Genomic DNA, 16,358 nt, shown 5'->3' with positions numbered 1-16,358 from the left:
GAATTAAGCTATTTTCTTTTATCATTTTAATACCAATGAACCTTTACATGGATAACAAATTCAATTTAATGCAAAAACACATTTAATTGGAAGACATTTTTACCGAAAAGTTGTTAGAATTTTGAAAACTATAAAATAACAGACAACAAATATTACCTGTCTCAACATTATTGTATCCATGACGAACTTCCGGTTAAGAAATTTCATCACATGGCTCAACTATATTTTGGGACCAACTTGGTTCCTACGACCCTGGTCGTATGAGACATGTCGCTGTATCAGTCCCATTGGAAATGCATTGTGGCCAGCGTCTTTTTAATATTGAGTAAGAGACTACATTGATTGATTGATTGAGGCCCCCTGAGTTGATGAAAAATTTAAAAAGTGGTACGACATGCTCTTTATAACCACAATCTGGTCAATCAATTATCGGAAAAAAAAATAATACAGGTAAGGAGTGGTGCAATGATTATGTGTACCCCCGGGGTGGTGAATTATAGGTGGGGGGGGGGGGCGAAGATTTTTTGGCAGGTCAAAAGGGGGTCAAGCGATTTTTGGCAGGTCGAAAGGGGTGCAAGCAATTTTGCCATTTTGGCACATATTTTGGGTAAGTACCGTTTCTATATTACGCCCTAAGAAGGCGTAGGAAAACGTTAGGTACATGTTCAAATATGCAAAATATGTCAGTGACCGGAGTTATTTTTTATGACCCCCTATGATTCTATCAAGGGCAAAAAATTTACGACCCCCTATCTTGGGTCGAAATTTTTATGACCCCCCCCCCTGTAGACTCAAGACAAATTATTCATTGCCGGAACTAAGGCGCTGAGCGCGCCAAAATTAAAGAGTGAAGAAAGTGTGCAGAGTGCATTAAAATTTTTATCGTAAGTGTAAAGAAGGTGCGCGGAACACGTAAAAATTGTGCAATGTGCATAGATTGTACGCACATTCCGATTGAGTCACCAGCCCTTAATAATTCTATAACCCCCCTATTTTGGGTGTTAAAAATGATAACACTCCTATTTTTGGTTTAAAAATTCTATGACCCCCCCTGTATTTTTGGGACCCCTTCCGAAGAAAATGCCAGCCCCACAAGCTTACACAACCATGTTTTCATTTTCAAGTGCAATATTATATTTTCAGCATGCATAGGACATGACTGCGATCGCATGCACCGGTAAAGTCTGTTTGAATTTTGTCTATTCGACATCGACCATGTGAGCAACTTGGTAAGCTCCACTACACAAGAAACCATGAAAATTTCGGCATTTTTTAAACATCTTGGTTGAAAATAGTGGTGGGGGCGTTTATTTGAGGGGGCCACTATTCGAGGAAATACGGTACCCGGTAGGTTGCAGAGGCTCTGGAAGTTTTTCAATATGGGGGGGGGGGGAAATGGCACCTGGGGGGCCCAATGGTACTTTTCCATAGTCACCAAAATTATTGGGGGCGGTTCTGGAGCCACTGTGTAACTGAGACGTGTGTACAAATAAAGCGTGAACCCCTGTCAAAATGTTATTCAAGTACCCCCCTAGGAAGCAGGTGGGCTGGTGGCAAAGAGTGAGAAGTGTCTAAAAACTGACTTAAAATGCCAGGATGAAACTTGTGCCAAATGAAGATGAAAATTTGAACAATTGGGACGAAAAATTGACAGTTGGGACAAAATTTGGGTTGCACCCCCCCCCCCCTAGCGTAGCCAGTGTTAGGGCAGAGTGCCCCCTGACAAAAAATTAATGAGAAAAGTGCCCCTCTCTGACAAAAAATAGAGAGAGAAAATCAGGAAGGCAAAGGAAAAGAAAAGGGGCACAACATTTTTGCATGCATGCTATTTGGAAGGTGAAGGTCAAACACTTCTCTCTAAAAAAACGGTAGAAGTATAATACCCTCCGATATTACCGGGTCAAACTTATTCAACTGGAATTTTTGTTTCGCTTTTGCCCCCGAAAATTTTATTTTGCCCCCCCCCGACCAAGAAAGCTGCCTACGCCCCTGCCCCCCCCCCCACACACACACACAATACACACAAACACTACAATGTAGAAGGCTGGCTATGCCACTGGTCTTCACGCCCATGTCACTTCCAATTAAGTTGGGTGAGCACTCCCACAGGATGAGAAGAGATTAGTACTATCAACTCTAAATGGTCACATAGAACGATTTGGTTCCACATGCGACCATTACACTTAACTTCAAGTTAAAGGGATTGGGTTCACTTGTGTGAAGTTGTGTCTATGATGTACACATGTAGGATATTGCCTGTTGAACAGGATGAGAAGAGATTAGTATGATCTCAGGTTGAGAGTAGATTAGTACTATCAACTCCAAATGGTCGCATAGAACCAATTTGGTCCCACATGCAACCATTAAATTTATAAACTTTTAAGGGAAGGGGTATGAACGTTTGGACAGTATTTATTGTGGGACATTAGAGCACATCAGACATATCGAACCGCATTCTGAATACGAAGAATGTCCTTCTGATATCAAATAATTTTGATTTTTTGAATTTCGCAATGTAATACACATTTTATGGCAAATCATTAAAAATTGATATTTTTGATATTTAACAGTAATCGAAGTAAACTTTATAAATCTAATGATTTATACTTAACGTGTATGTAGGTGGGATGAAATGCCGACGATCAATTGAAAATTTTGACCTTTCAGTATTGAAGATATGGATTTTTCCCCAAAACACCAAAAAAAAAATTAGGTCTCTTTGGGAAAAAAATCCACATCTTCAATATGAAAGGTCAAAATTTTCAATTGATCGTCGGCTTTTCCTCCCAGCTACATACTCTTTAAGAATATATCATTAGACTTATAAAATTTACTTCGAGGACTATTATATATCAAAAATTTGAAAAATATCAAATTTTTATAATTTGTCATAAAATTTGTATTATATCGTGATTTTCAAAAAATTAAAATTATTTGATATCAGAAAGACATTCTTCGTATTCAGAATGCAATTCGATACGTCTGAGGTGCTCTCATGTCCCAAAAAAATACTGTCAAGGTTTAATAAACGCTCATTCTAGATCCCTTAAGTTAAGGGGATTGGGATCACATGGTTAAGAAAACTGACATTTAAAGCCAATATTTGATGTACGGTACACAATTGTGTGTAGGGCATACGATGTAAGATACTAGTTTTGCCTGCTGCACACTCAGGATGAGAAGAGATTAGTACTATCAACTCCAAATGGTCGCTTAGAACCAATTTGGTCCCACATGCGACCATTACACTTTACTTCAAATTAAAAAGATTGGGATCACTTGGTTAACAGTTCTGACATTTGTAACCAATATTACATGAGCACAATATTGTGTGTATGATGTAGAATATACTTGTTGAAAGAGTTGAGAGGAGATTTCTGCTATCAACTCTAAATGGTCACATAGAACCAATTTGGTCCCACATGCGACAATTACACTTTACTTCAAGTTAAAGGGGTTGGGATCACTTGGTTTTAAACAAAACTAACATTTGCAGCCGATGTTAGATGAGCACAATTGTGTGTATGATGCAGGGTATTGCTAAAGTCACGATTTATCCGTGATACGGTAAAACGGAATTCGGGGTTTGCTCACGAAAATGCCACAAAATAGGGGAAAACTGTGCAAAATGTCTTGAACCTTTGTGTTGATTTTGCAAAATATATTTAGCAGTATATAATCAACCATTAAACAATCCATTCTAGCATTTATTTTAAACAATCCATTCTAGCATTAATTCTAGGCCTATGATGCAAATTCTGGCCATGGTACAGTAAACAGTAAGACAAAGTGCACTTTAAAAAAATATTTGTTTTAACTTTTCAGTGCTTTATAGTGGAAAACAGAAAATCACAGAAATCGTCCAATTTGTAACTTAGATTTTTAATTTTGTAACACGGAGAAATCATGGCTTAGGTATTGCCTGTTGAACAGGTTGAGAGGAGATTAGTACAATCAACTTCAAATGGTCGCATAGAACCAATTTGGTCCCACATGCGACCATTACACTTTACTTCAAAATAAAGGGATTGGATCAAAACTGACATTTGTAGCAATATTAGATGTCATAATTGTGTGTATGCTGTAGGATATTGCCAATTGAACAGGTTGAGAAGAGATTAGTACTATCAACTTCAAATGGTCGCATAGAACCAATTTGGTCCCACATGCGACCATTACACTTTACTTCAAAATAAAGGGATTGGGATCACTTGGTTAATAAAACTGACATTTGTAGCCAATATTAGATGTCATATATAATTGTGTGTATGAAGTAGGGTATTGCCTGTTAAACAGGTTGAGAGGAGATAGGTACTATGAACTCCAAATGGTCGCATAGAACCAATTTGGTCCCACATGGCACCATCATGGTTTTCTTCAACTTAAAGGTCCGTAACCCGATCGACAGCATCATCCCCGATTTTTTTCATTGTTGATGAGGTTTTGGTATCACATAATAGATACTATTTTTCTCATTACTATCCTGAAATTTGACGCTCCAAGTCGATGTATTTCGGAGAAATCATGAATCACAGCGGTTTTACAGGTATACCAGTTTGTAAACAATAAAATTACTTCGGATCATGGGAAGAGAAAAAGCGAACTACGCTAAGTGTAGTCTCCTACACAGCCAGTTTGCGTCGGTCTGACACTCGTCGATCCTCGTCGATAGCCACATACAGTCTGGCTCGAGACTACGCTAAGTGCTGAGGAGACGGTCCGCCGTATATAATTAAAACAATTCCTTGATTATTTCAGTTGGTGAAATAGCTCAATTGGCTTAGCGCCGTTCTTTTACCCTAGAGGTACCCGGTTCAAAACCCGGTATCGGAGGTTTTTTCCTCTCCATTTTTAACCCAAACTTTTTTATATTCATTTGAAATGTACATATTGCAAGGGAAATATATTTTGTTTCCTTTTTTCTGAAACGGTGCGAAAAAAACAAAACAAAAAAAATATTTTCCGTTCAATACGGGCCGGCACTGCAGCATGTCAGCATTCGTCATACGAACGGGAATTGTTGTTGTTGCATGCCTACCCAGAATGCAATTCACGTATACAAGGTATTGGATTGCAAATTTGGCTATTTATTCACATTTACGCTGAAAATGCTCTCGTTTTTTCACAAAGCAGCATAAAGGGGGGAGATATTTGATATTATTATGTAATTTTAAAGACAATCCATATCCAAAACCAATAGGGTTACCCCCTTTAAAGGGATTGGGATCACTAGGTTTTTTAAAACAAAACTGACATTTGTAGCCAATATTAGATGAGCACAATTGTATGATGTATATGAAAGCTTAACAAGAGATTTGTGCTATCAGTGTATCAACACCAAATGGTCGTATAAAACCAATGGGGGTTTGCAACAAAAGCAGTTTTTGGCTGGATGCTTGGGTAGGATGAGCATCCCGCCAAAAACTGCTTTTGTTGAAAACCCCTTATATCAGTGATTTTTTTGATGATTTTTTGATGTCTTCTCAAAATTGCTGAAATGGATGTAAGGGGTTTTGAAACAAAGCTCTTCAATTATGATGTAGGATATTGCCTGTTGAACAGGTTGAGAGTAGATTAGAACTATCAACTCTAAATGGTCGCATAGAACCAATTTGGTCCCACATGCGACCATTACACTTTACCTCAAGTTATAGGGATTGGGATCAAAAACAGAATTGAAGCCAATGTTATATTCACGAACAGAATTGTGTATATCATAATCAGTGCCACTGACATCAGCAGTAGATAGCACAAGTTGCACAACACATCTAGTCAAGACTGCACAATATCTAGCTCATTGGTGAGACCCAGCAGCCCACCTCAAATGATCGGATCTTGCCTCAAATCATAACTGTCACTTTTACTAAATTGTACAACCAGCACAAATTGATGCTAGCAGAGTAGAGCCATAATGAAATTATTTTAAAATAATTGTAATACAACTCTTTTTGATCTGTTTATATATAGGTGGCCAAAGACCATGGAAATGACCGGAGAGCATTACCAATGAATAAAGGGATTGGGATCAACCACTTGGTTAACAAAACTTGACATTTGTAACCAATATTAGATCAGCACAATTGTGTGTATGATGTAGGATATTGCCTGTTGAACAGGATGAGAAGAGCTTGGTAAGTACAATCGACTGGTCGCATAGAACCAATTTGGTCACACAGGCGACCATTACATTTTACTTCAAGTTAAAGGGGTTGGGATCACCTGGTTAATAAAACTGACATTTGTAGCCAATATTAGATGTCATAATTGTGTGTATGAAGTAGGGTATTGCCTGTTAAACAGGTTGAGAGGAGATAGGTACTATGAACTCCAAATGGTCGCATAGAACCAATTTGGTCCCACATGCGACCATTACACTTTTCAAGTTAAAGGGGTTGGGATCACCTGGTTAATAAAACTGACATTTGTAGCCAATATTAGATGTCATAATTGTGTGTATGAAGTAGGGTATTGCCTGTTAAACAGGTTGAGAGGAGATAGGTACTATGAACTCCAAATGTTCCCATAGGACCAATTTGGTCCCACATGGCACCATCATGGTTTTCTTCAACGTAAAGGGATTGGGATCACTAGGTTTTTTAAAACAAAACTGACATTTGTAGCCAATATTAGATGAGCGCAATTGTATGATGTATATGAAAGGTTAACAAGAGATTTGTGCTATCAGTGTATCAACTCCAAATGGTCGCATAAAACCAATTTGGTCCCACGCATGCGACCATTACATTTTACTCCAATGAAGTTAAAGGGGTTGGGATCACTTGGTTATCAAAACTGACATTTGTAGCCAATATTATATGAGCACAATTGTTTATAGGGCATATGATGTAGGATATTGCCTGTTGAACAGGTTGAGAGGAGTAGGCCTACTATCAACTCCAAATGGTCACATAGAACCAATTTGGCCCCAGTGCGACCATTATGCTTTACATCACGTAAAGGGATTGGGATCACCTGGTTAACAAAACTGACATTTGTAACCAATATTAGATGAGCACAATTGTGTGAATGATGTAGGGTATTGCCTGTTGAACAGGTTGAGAGGAGATTAGTACTATCAACTCTAAATGGTCGCATAGGACCAATTTGGTCCCACATGCGACCATTACACTTATCTCAAGTTATAGGGATTGGGATCAAAAATAAAAGTTTATATAGCCAATGTTATATTCATGAACAGAATTGTGTATATCATAATCAGTGCCACTGACATCAGCAGTAGATAGCACAAGTTGCACAACACATCTATAGTCAAGACTGCACAATATCTAGCTCATTGGTGAGACCCAGCAGCCCACCTCAAATGATCGGATCTTGCCTCAAATCATAACTGTCACTTTTACTAAATTGTACAACCAGCACAAAATGATGCTAGCAGAGTAGAGCCATAATGAAATTATTTTAAAATAATTGTAATACAACTCTTTTTGATCTGTTTATATATAGGTGGCCAAAGACCATGGAAATGACCGGAGAGCATTACCAATGAATAAAGGGATTGGGATCAACCACTTGGTTAACAAAACTTGACATTTGTAACCAATATTAGATCAGCACAATTGTGTGTATGATGTAGGATATTGCCTGTTGAACAGGATGAGAAGAGCTTGGTAAGTACAATCGACTGGTCGTGATAGAACCAATTTGGTCACACAGGCGACCATTACATTTTACTTCAAGTTAAAGGGGTTGGGATCACCTGGTTAATAAAACTGACATTTGTAGCCAATATTAGATGTCATAATTGTGTGTATGAAGTAGGGTATTGCCTGTTAAACAGGTTGAGAGGAGATAGGTACTATGAACTCCAAATGTTCCCATAGAACCAATTTGGTCCCACATGGCACCATCATGGTTTTCTTCAACGTAAAGGGATTGGGATCACTAGGTTTTTTAAAACAAAACTGACATTTGTAGCCAATATTAGATGAGCGCAATTGTATGATGTATATGAAAGGTTAACAAGAGATTTGTGCTATCAGTGTATCAACTCCAAATGGTCGCATAAAACCAATTTGGTCCCACGTGCGACCATTACATTTTACTCCAATGAAGTTAAAGGGGTTGGGATCACTTGGTTATCAAAACTGACATTTGTAGCCAATATTATATGAGCACAATTGTTTATAGGGCATATGATGTAGGATATTGCCTGTTGAACAGGTTGAGAGGAGTAGGCCTACTATCAACTCCAAATGGTCACATAGAACCAATTTGGCCCCAGTGCGACCATTATGCTTTACATCACGTAAAGGGATTGGGATCACCTGGTTAACAAAACTGACATTTGTAACCAATATTAGATGAGCACAATTGTGTGAATGATGTAGGGTATTGCCTGTTGAACAGGTTGAGAGGAGATTAGTACTATCAACTCTAAATGGTCGCATAGAACCCATTTGGTCCCACATGCGACCATTACACTTATCTCAAGTTATAGGGATTGGGATCAAAAATAAAATTGAAGTTTATATAGCCAATGTTATATTCACGAACAGAATTGTGTATATCATAATCAGTGCCACTGACATCAGCAGTAGATAGCACAAGTTGCACAACACATCTAGTCAAGACTGCACAATATCTAGCTCATTGGTGAGACCCAGCAGCCCACCTCAAATGATCGGATCTTGCCTCAAATCATAACTGTCACTTTTACTAAATTGTACAACCAGCACAAAATGATGCTAGCAGAGTAGAGCCATAATGAAATTATTTTAAAATAATTGTAATACAACTCTTTTTGATCTGTTTATATATAGGTGGCCAAAGACCATGGAAATGACCGGAGAGCATTACCAATGAATAAAGGGATTGGGATCAACCACTTGGTTAACAAAACTTGACATTTGTAACCAATATTAGATCAGCACAATTGTGTGTATGATGTAGGATATTGCCTGTTGAACAGGATGAGAAGAGCTTAGTAAGTACAATCCCCGGGGTACAATCAACTCCAAGTAGCCGCATAAAACCAATTTGGTCCAACATGCAACCATTATGCTTTACTTCAAGTTAAGGCTACATGCTCTTTTTGGTTGAAATTTTTGGCGGGAAATAATCCCGCCAAAACATTAAAGTAATCTTTTCCCACAACTAAATATGATAGTCAAGAAATTAATGATGCACCTGGTAGCTTAGATCATAACTTTCATTATACTTAGTTGCAATTATCCCAGATAATTCTTGATTTGTTTTTACAGAGTATTGAATTGTCGATGTTTTTGATCAAAAAACATCACTCGGTGTATTTTGAAACTCGAGGCATTAACTCTTCTCAAATTAGCCCCAAATCATAATTTATTATATTCACGTGTAGCAAACACCACTGGGAATAATTGGACGTTGTTTGCGGAGCCTAAATTTGGTTTGATTTTATTTCACAATAATTCTAAGGTGAGAATTTTGACCTGACATTTCCTTTTTGGATTTCCAATTGAATTCATTGATATGTGATATTTTAAATAAATAAAGAGTACGCTTACCTTTCTACAACACTTCCCGGTATGATTAAGCATCTGCTGATAACCAACATTTTAGCTGAAAACAGCCCCTTCCTATCATTTTTGAACAAAATATGGTTCAAAAGTGCGTATCCCGACGCAGATATACTGGGACAGCGAGGTAATGCAGAGAGCTATTTACGGTGGGGTATCTATTGTAAGCTATTAGGGTAGGCCTATAGTATATCTATGATGTGTACGTGTCAAGCAGATGCATACACTAAGGGCGGTATATTCAAACGCTATTGTCTGGATCATTGAGTATCGATTGCGCACGTATACATGCAACCCGGGCATGCAACACGGATATGTGTGGTCCTCCCCAGGTTTTGACATGAATTACAAATGACGCCGTGAATGACCCAGCGTTTTCATTTTATTATTACTAAATAAATAGTCGGTTATCACGAGTCCTAAGAGTCGTACCAGTTCAATTCATCAAAATTAATTTGTATTAAATGAAAAACAAACCGACAAGTAGAGTCATAATGTCTTTCTATGACCGTATTCCTACCAAAATCTGATTTTCAATACACTAGAAACGTGTTGATGTGTATATCTTTGAAAATCGCCTAATATTAACCACAGTCACCGTGGCACAGTAGGCATCTTTAGCATTCATAGTGCAATTGGCAGTGGTTCGAACCCCGGTGAAAATTTTAGTATTTTTTATTCTTTTTACTAATGCGCTGTGCCGTTTTTCAAACACGCCCCTGAATGAAACTGGTGGGCAAGTACCCTTAAAGGGATTGGGATCACTTGGTTATATGAGCACAATTGTTTGTAGGGCATATGATGTAGGATATTGCCTGTTGAACAGGTTGTTGAGAGGAGTACTATCAACTCCAAATGGAGAACCAATTTGGTCCCAGTGCAACCATTATGCTTTACTTCAACGTAAAGAGATTGGGATCACTTGGTTAACAAAACTGACATTTGTAACCAATATTAGATGAGCACAATTGTGTGAATGATGTAGGGTATTGCCTGTTTATCAGGTTGAGAGATTTTGGTATTATCAGCTCCAAATGGTCACATTGAACAAATTTGGTCCAACATACAACCATTTTACACTCGCCTCTAAGTTATATGGATTGGGATTACATGGTTATTAAATAAAACTGACATATTTGTATCCATTATTAGATGAGCACAATTGTGTTTATGATGTAGGGTATTCCCTGTTGATCCGGTTGAGATCAACTCCAAATGGTTGCATAGAACCAATTTGGTCCATCATTATGACCATTGCACTTAACCATAACATAACATAACAACAGCGCTTACTATAAAAAAATATAAACATGCGCATTACAACAAAATAATACCAAAAAAAGCAAAATACATTAGAAAACATATGTTTGAAATGTTCAACTGTGAGAGAAGTATGTAATGGAGCCATTAACTGGTTCCAGAGAGTAGGGCCAGACACACTATATGAACCGTCAGTCCATCACCAATTCTTCTATTTCTCCTGGGAAGGACAAGGGGAGTAATATCCAGCTCAGAGCAAAGGCCTGTCCTAGGTGGAATGTAGGTAGCTATGTAGTCAGTGAGATATATCAAGTTACAAGTTATAGGGATTGGGATCACTTTGGTAAAAACAAACAAGTTTGTAGCCAATGTATATTCATAATTAGTGCAGCAGTAGACACATCTAGTCACGATTGCATAATATATGGCTCATTGGTGAGACCCAGCAGCCCACCTCAAATGATCGGATCTTGCCTCAAATCATAACCCTTTTACTAAAGTGTACAACCAGCTCAAAATGATGTTTTGAAAACAGGTTTGATAACTCGCTAGCAGAGTAGAGCCATAATGAATCATTTCAAAATAATTGTAATACAACTCTTTTTGATCTGTTTATATAGGTGGCCAAAGACCATGGGAATGACCTGATGCTGCAGAGCATTTTCCAATGGACACAGCAGGTATGTTATTTTGGGTGAAAATTAGTTCCAAAACAAAAATCATTCACTCTGATAGAAATATTGCTCCAGAGTTCAATTTTCAATAGGGTTGAAAAAATAATTCTTTCATATTTCAATTGTATAGTTAAAGTATGATGCCCATGTTAGTAACTTACAGAACCTCACAATCAAACCAAACGCGTAATGAGGGGAAGTAGGGACAATGTATGTAAATAAAGGTATCATACTATTTTGTTAGTTCAAATTGGGTTTTAGTCAAAAGTTTCAGCAAATACAAAAATTACATCACTGCACTTTAAACAACCTCCTAGGCCATTTTTTCATTAATATTTGTCTTAGGGTTGACTGCTGAATCTGCTATTCTATTATTACTCTACACCAGCCATGGTCCGATTTGAACTTGCTCTGAAATGACAAATATTTTGTTATGCATAATCTTCTTAGTAGGCCAGAAATCTATTTGCTAAAACTTAAACATTTCTTTTGCCCACTTTCTCACTTACAGGAGAACTTGCCCAAGATGATGATAGGCTCATTTGTGCGTTGCATGGACTGTATTCAGGGAGAGACTGTGTAAACACTTTTACATCTGTCATTCCATCCATCCATCTGCAGCTATTTCTCAAGATCCGTTAGGCCTACAACTTGGTGGAAGGAAGGATATCCCACTCCAAACACAGGTAAATTGGAAATCTTTAGCTTCAGTGCGAAATGTGTAAAAATAATCTAAATGAGTATCAGACCTTCTGCACTTATTATCGGAAGATCTATCTGGCAACTTGTAGCAAAACATGGTGGGAATGGAGCAATTTTCAAGCATACAAAGTTTACCTGGTTTTGAGTGGAAAGTATGCAATACATGTAGGTTATTTGCACAATTATTCAAAACAAATAATGTTGTGGACAAATTATCTAAAGTTATGTCATATGTGGGGTAAAAAAATAATTAAGCATAATTTATGTGGAAATCCTCTAAAATCCGGTCTAATCTGCAGCTCTGTTATTGGAATGAAACATGTTGGAAGTTATACATGCATCATCGTCATGTGTAAACACATTTGAATCCAAGGTCATAGAAATAAACATTGTAGCCTATTTTCATGAAACTTGTTGGAAATGATCCACATCATGTTGGAATAATCTGAGGTCAAATAATGATGGATTGTTGTTTTGATATTCAATAAAATTACAGTGGACAATTTGCTCTTTAATATTGTTCAATAAAACTTGTGTAGCCCACAGAAGACAACTAAAAGTTGTTTGCTTGGCCTTCACTACCTACCTGTCACACCAAATTGTGAAAAATAGAAAAACAATATTTTTTCTTTCAGAATTGTTGAATTTGAAATATGATTTAAAAGATTTAAAACAGTAAGTTCACACTTCTAAATTGGTTTAATGCACGACTGAAGTTATGTAAGCGTGAATTATTCTTACTCGCATCTTATTTGGCTGTAGGACTGTTTGGTCTTTTTTGGGGTGTGGAGTGTGTGGGGGAGGCAATCTGTATCATATAGGAACACGATTTCCTTGTGCGGCTGAAGGTACTGCATCCCCTTATACACTACGATACAAATACAGTGTGTGGTCAATATAAAAAATGCCAGGTTAACACTAGAGTCATAGATGGAAAAATATGAATTAACCTAAAATTAAGTCACACAACTGGACAGGAAATTAACTAGCAAGTTTGCAACAAACATGTTTCTTGTTAATCATGTGTATATATATATATAGATATTTTTGTTTTACTTGAACTTTTTTTTCCTTTTTCCAAAGGTCACTTGAGGAGATCTCCCACCTTACAATTCCTGCCTCAACAGGAGATCAGATGAGAATGGGCATAAGGAAACGCCCTACCTGATGTAACAGCTGGTCATTAGTACAAAATTTTATAACAAATCGTGGAAAAGGTGTAGTTTCCTTGATTAAATTTTCCAAGGCAGCTCAAATTTATATTCTGGTGTTTGTTTGTTGTGATTTATTTTGGGTTTTTTATACACAATAGTGTGTGTTCATTATAAGATGGCTTAAAATTCATTTTAAAATTGATCAAAATGACCCAAATGACATGATTTGGTGCCTGTGTAAAGTATAAATGATTTGATTTAACTTGATTTTATTTATAAAACAAAATAGCATGCGCTAATGTTGTTCTCAGAGACACAGCTCAATAAAGTTTTAGATATAATAATTATGCATTACGTGTTGGTGTTTAGCAAATTTGTTAAACATTAGCTAAGTTAGTCATAGGGTCCAACCTGCCTTGAAGTTAACACATTGTCATGTGAGTACAAGAGGTTTAGTAAGTGACATTTTTGATGAAGTTGATGGATTATGAAAGATTAGGTGAAAATGACATTTTAAGCTATTTATGAAGTCTAGCGTAAATAATTACCAAGTTATGATGAAGAGAAGAGGCAAAAATGGTCGAAAGTGCAGATTCTTGCTAAACTGTTAATCAAAGGTGTTAGTGCAATTGGCAAGAAGGAGGTAAATGGCAGACACAACCTGTTATAAAACAGGGCCGTAGCAAGGTTGTAAAATGTGGGCGGCCATGACAAATGTGGGGGTGACCAAAATACAAATATATCACCAAATTGAAATAAAGATATAAAGAAAAACATAACAAATTTCTCAAAAAGTGGGGCGGCCATGGCATCCCCGGCTGCCCCGCTTGCTACGGCCCTGTTATAAAACATGTTTTAAACACACTTTGGTTGTGGTCAAAACTTTTAACGACATTTAAATGACAGGTCATATGTGACACAATTGGTCCATGGGGGCCAGAGGCAGCAAATTAGAAATTGAGATAAAGGGAAAAATATGGAGTAAAAAAACAAGAAAATACATAAGAAAATACATGTCACAAAACTTCATAACGTTAATTTTAAATATGCTAGACCTTTGTTGTTTTCAGTATATGAGAGCCGTATGTTTGTGTAAAGTAATAATAATTATTTTAAATCAATTGTCAAAAATGCCTCGTTTGTCCCCAGTGGAGCAGATCGCATCACATATCAATGTCATTAAAACATTTTGTATGAAAACACACTAAGCACATTTTCAAAAGGTTGTCAAAATGTTTAATTACAAAATATTTTTGGCAAACATTTTGACAAAATATTTTATTAGCGCTTGATGCAAAACAGAGAATGTTTTGCATCAAGTTTTCAAAATGTTTTCCGACAGTTATTAAAACATTTTATACCTGTTATATAACCGAACATTTAAATGTTTTTACTAAAACGATTTGTGTTTGCTGGGAAACTTGTTATTAAAATTAATTGCAATAACATTTCCAAAATTATTTATTTCTAAAGCCAATTATTTGCAGAACAAAACGTAGGTGACATACAGCAGCGATTTTCCAGTTTGTGCAAGAAAGTTGTATTTGCCACTTACAACCTTTTAAACTGAAAAATTGCTATTGCAGATATGATATTTCTTTCAGTACCAGAGCAAGCATGTTATGTGTTACATGTAAAAGTATTTGAAGTTTATTCCCTTATTTATTTATACTAGTGTCATGCAAGACACAAAAATGTTTCTCCCGCGGCAATATGCTAAAATACAGTTACAACCTTCTTGCACTCAAGCGACGATATATGCTATTGACATAAATATTGGCAACAAATACGGGTACCTGAAACAAAGTTTTTTTAATTCCTCCATAATTTTGTTCATGGGTTCGGAATTTAGTATAGTTTACCAGGATCATTACGCATCCAATGATAAACTGAATTATACACATGCCCTTTCACTCGGTTTTTATAGCATTTTCTTTCTTTCTTTGGTTCATTTCACTTTACCTTACTGTGGTGTGGTATTATTTAATGGGTTTTTTATGAGAAAACATTTTGTATCACTTTGAGGAAAGTGAAATGAAGTTGAAGCTACACAATCATGTCAACCATGTAACTGGTCAACAAAATCTCTCACTGGTGGCCAAAACTAAGAGCAAATGTGATTGTATTGACTATTGTATTACAGGCAGCCAAATATAAAGATGATCTAAATCCCTATATCGTAACATAGCATAACACCAGTAAATAATGTCTATACCCATATGTTATCACCCAGATGGTTGCCTGGTTGTTTGGCTATCGTTCTGTGCAGGCGAAAGCAAAATCATAACCTACTTTGTACAAAATCTCTATTGTAAAATGAAAACATGCAATATATAATTTTGCAAGAATAAGTAATGGCTAATCATATATGGAGATCTGCCATGTGATGCAACTGAAAATTTGTGAGAGTCAGTAGTTCTCATCCAGTAATAATGATAATTAAGCATTTTTTAATTATAGATTACTAAACCTTTGTACAGTACAGGGTGTCCATTGGTACGACAAAATGTGGTGTGTATCTGCAATTGCATTTTTAAGCACAGATCCTATGTTTACATAATTAAAGTAATTACCACATTTTTCGCTATCTTCTTACAAGACCAATTTTGTGATTTTCAGCCAGTGGGTTGCAAAGCATCAATGTGAAACACAGTGGCATTTCTTATAATATTATTTCAATCTGTTCTGTTATCAACAAAAATAGATTACTTAATTGGATAATCGAATGAATGGTTTATAAACTATATAGTTCTATTTATTAGTCAAAGTAAAATTCTACAGAAAGTGCATCTGTGTCGTACTATTGACTATAAGTGCAACTTGAAATGAAGGAAAAGAGGAGATTGGTCTTGCAACAAAGCATAATCCACCCTCATAACAAAACTGCCGAAGTCATTAACTTGTGGAATACATGCTGGTAATTTGATTAATTATGGGGTTATTATTCAGAAAATCAAAATTGCAAATGAGAAACATGTAAAAATGACTTAGGCAGTTTTGTTATGAGGGTGATGTTAACTTCATCAAATGAATCCCAGTCTTTGTCACATGTA

At 36.6% G+C, this 16,358-nt stretch overlaps 1 long non-coding RNA gene across 1 annotated transcript; it reads left to right on the top strand.

The window, feature by feature from the left end:
* Positions 1 to 221: 221 nt before the first annotated feature.
* On the top strand, positions 222 to 14,581 carry LOC140147955 (uncharacterized). The gene is made up of 7 exons (XR_011858423.1): positions 222 to 450; positions 5,968 to 6,131; positions 7,465 to 7,628; positions 8,781 to 8,944; positions 11,396 to 11,455; positions 11,961 to 12,135; positions 13,235 to 14,581. It is a non-coding gene; the product is annotated as an uncharacterized lncRNA (long non-coding RNA).
* Positions 14,582 to 16,358: the final 1,777 nt, after the last annotated feature.

Source organism: Amphiura filiformis, chromosome 3 (genome assembly GCF_039555335.1).
Source record: "Amphiura filiformis chromosome 3, Afil_fr2py, whole genome shotgun sequence".
NCBI classification, from domain to species: domain Eukaryota; kingdom Metazoa; phylum Echinodermata; class Ophiuroidea; order Amphilepidida; family Amphiuridae; genus Amphiura; species Amphiura filiformis.
This window is presented reverse-complemented; position numbering and strand designations above follow the sequence as displayed.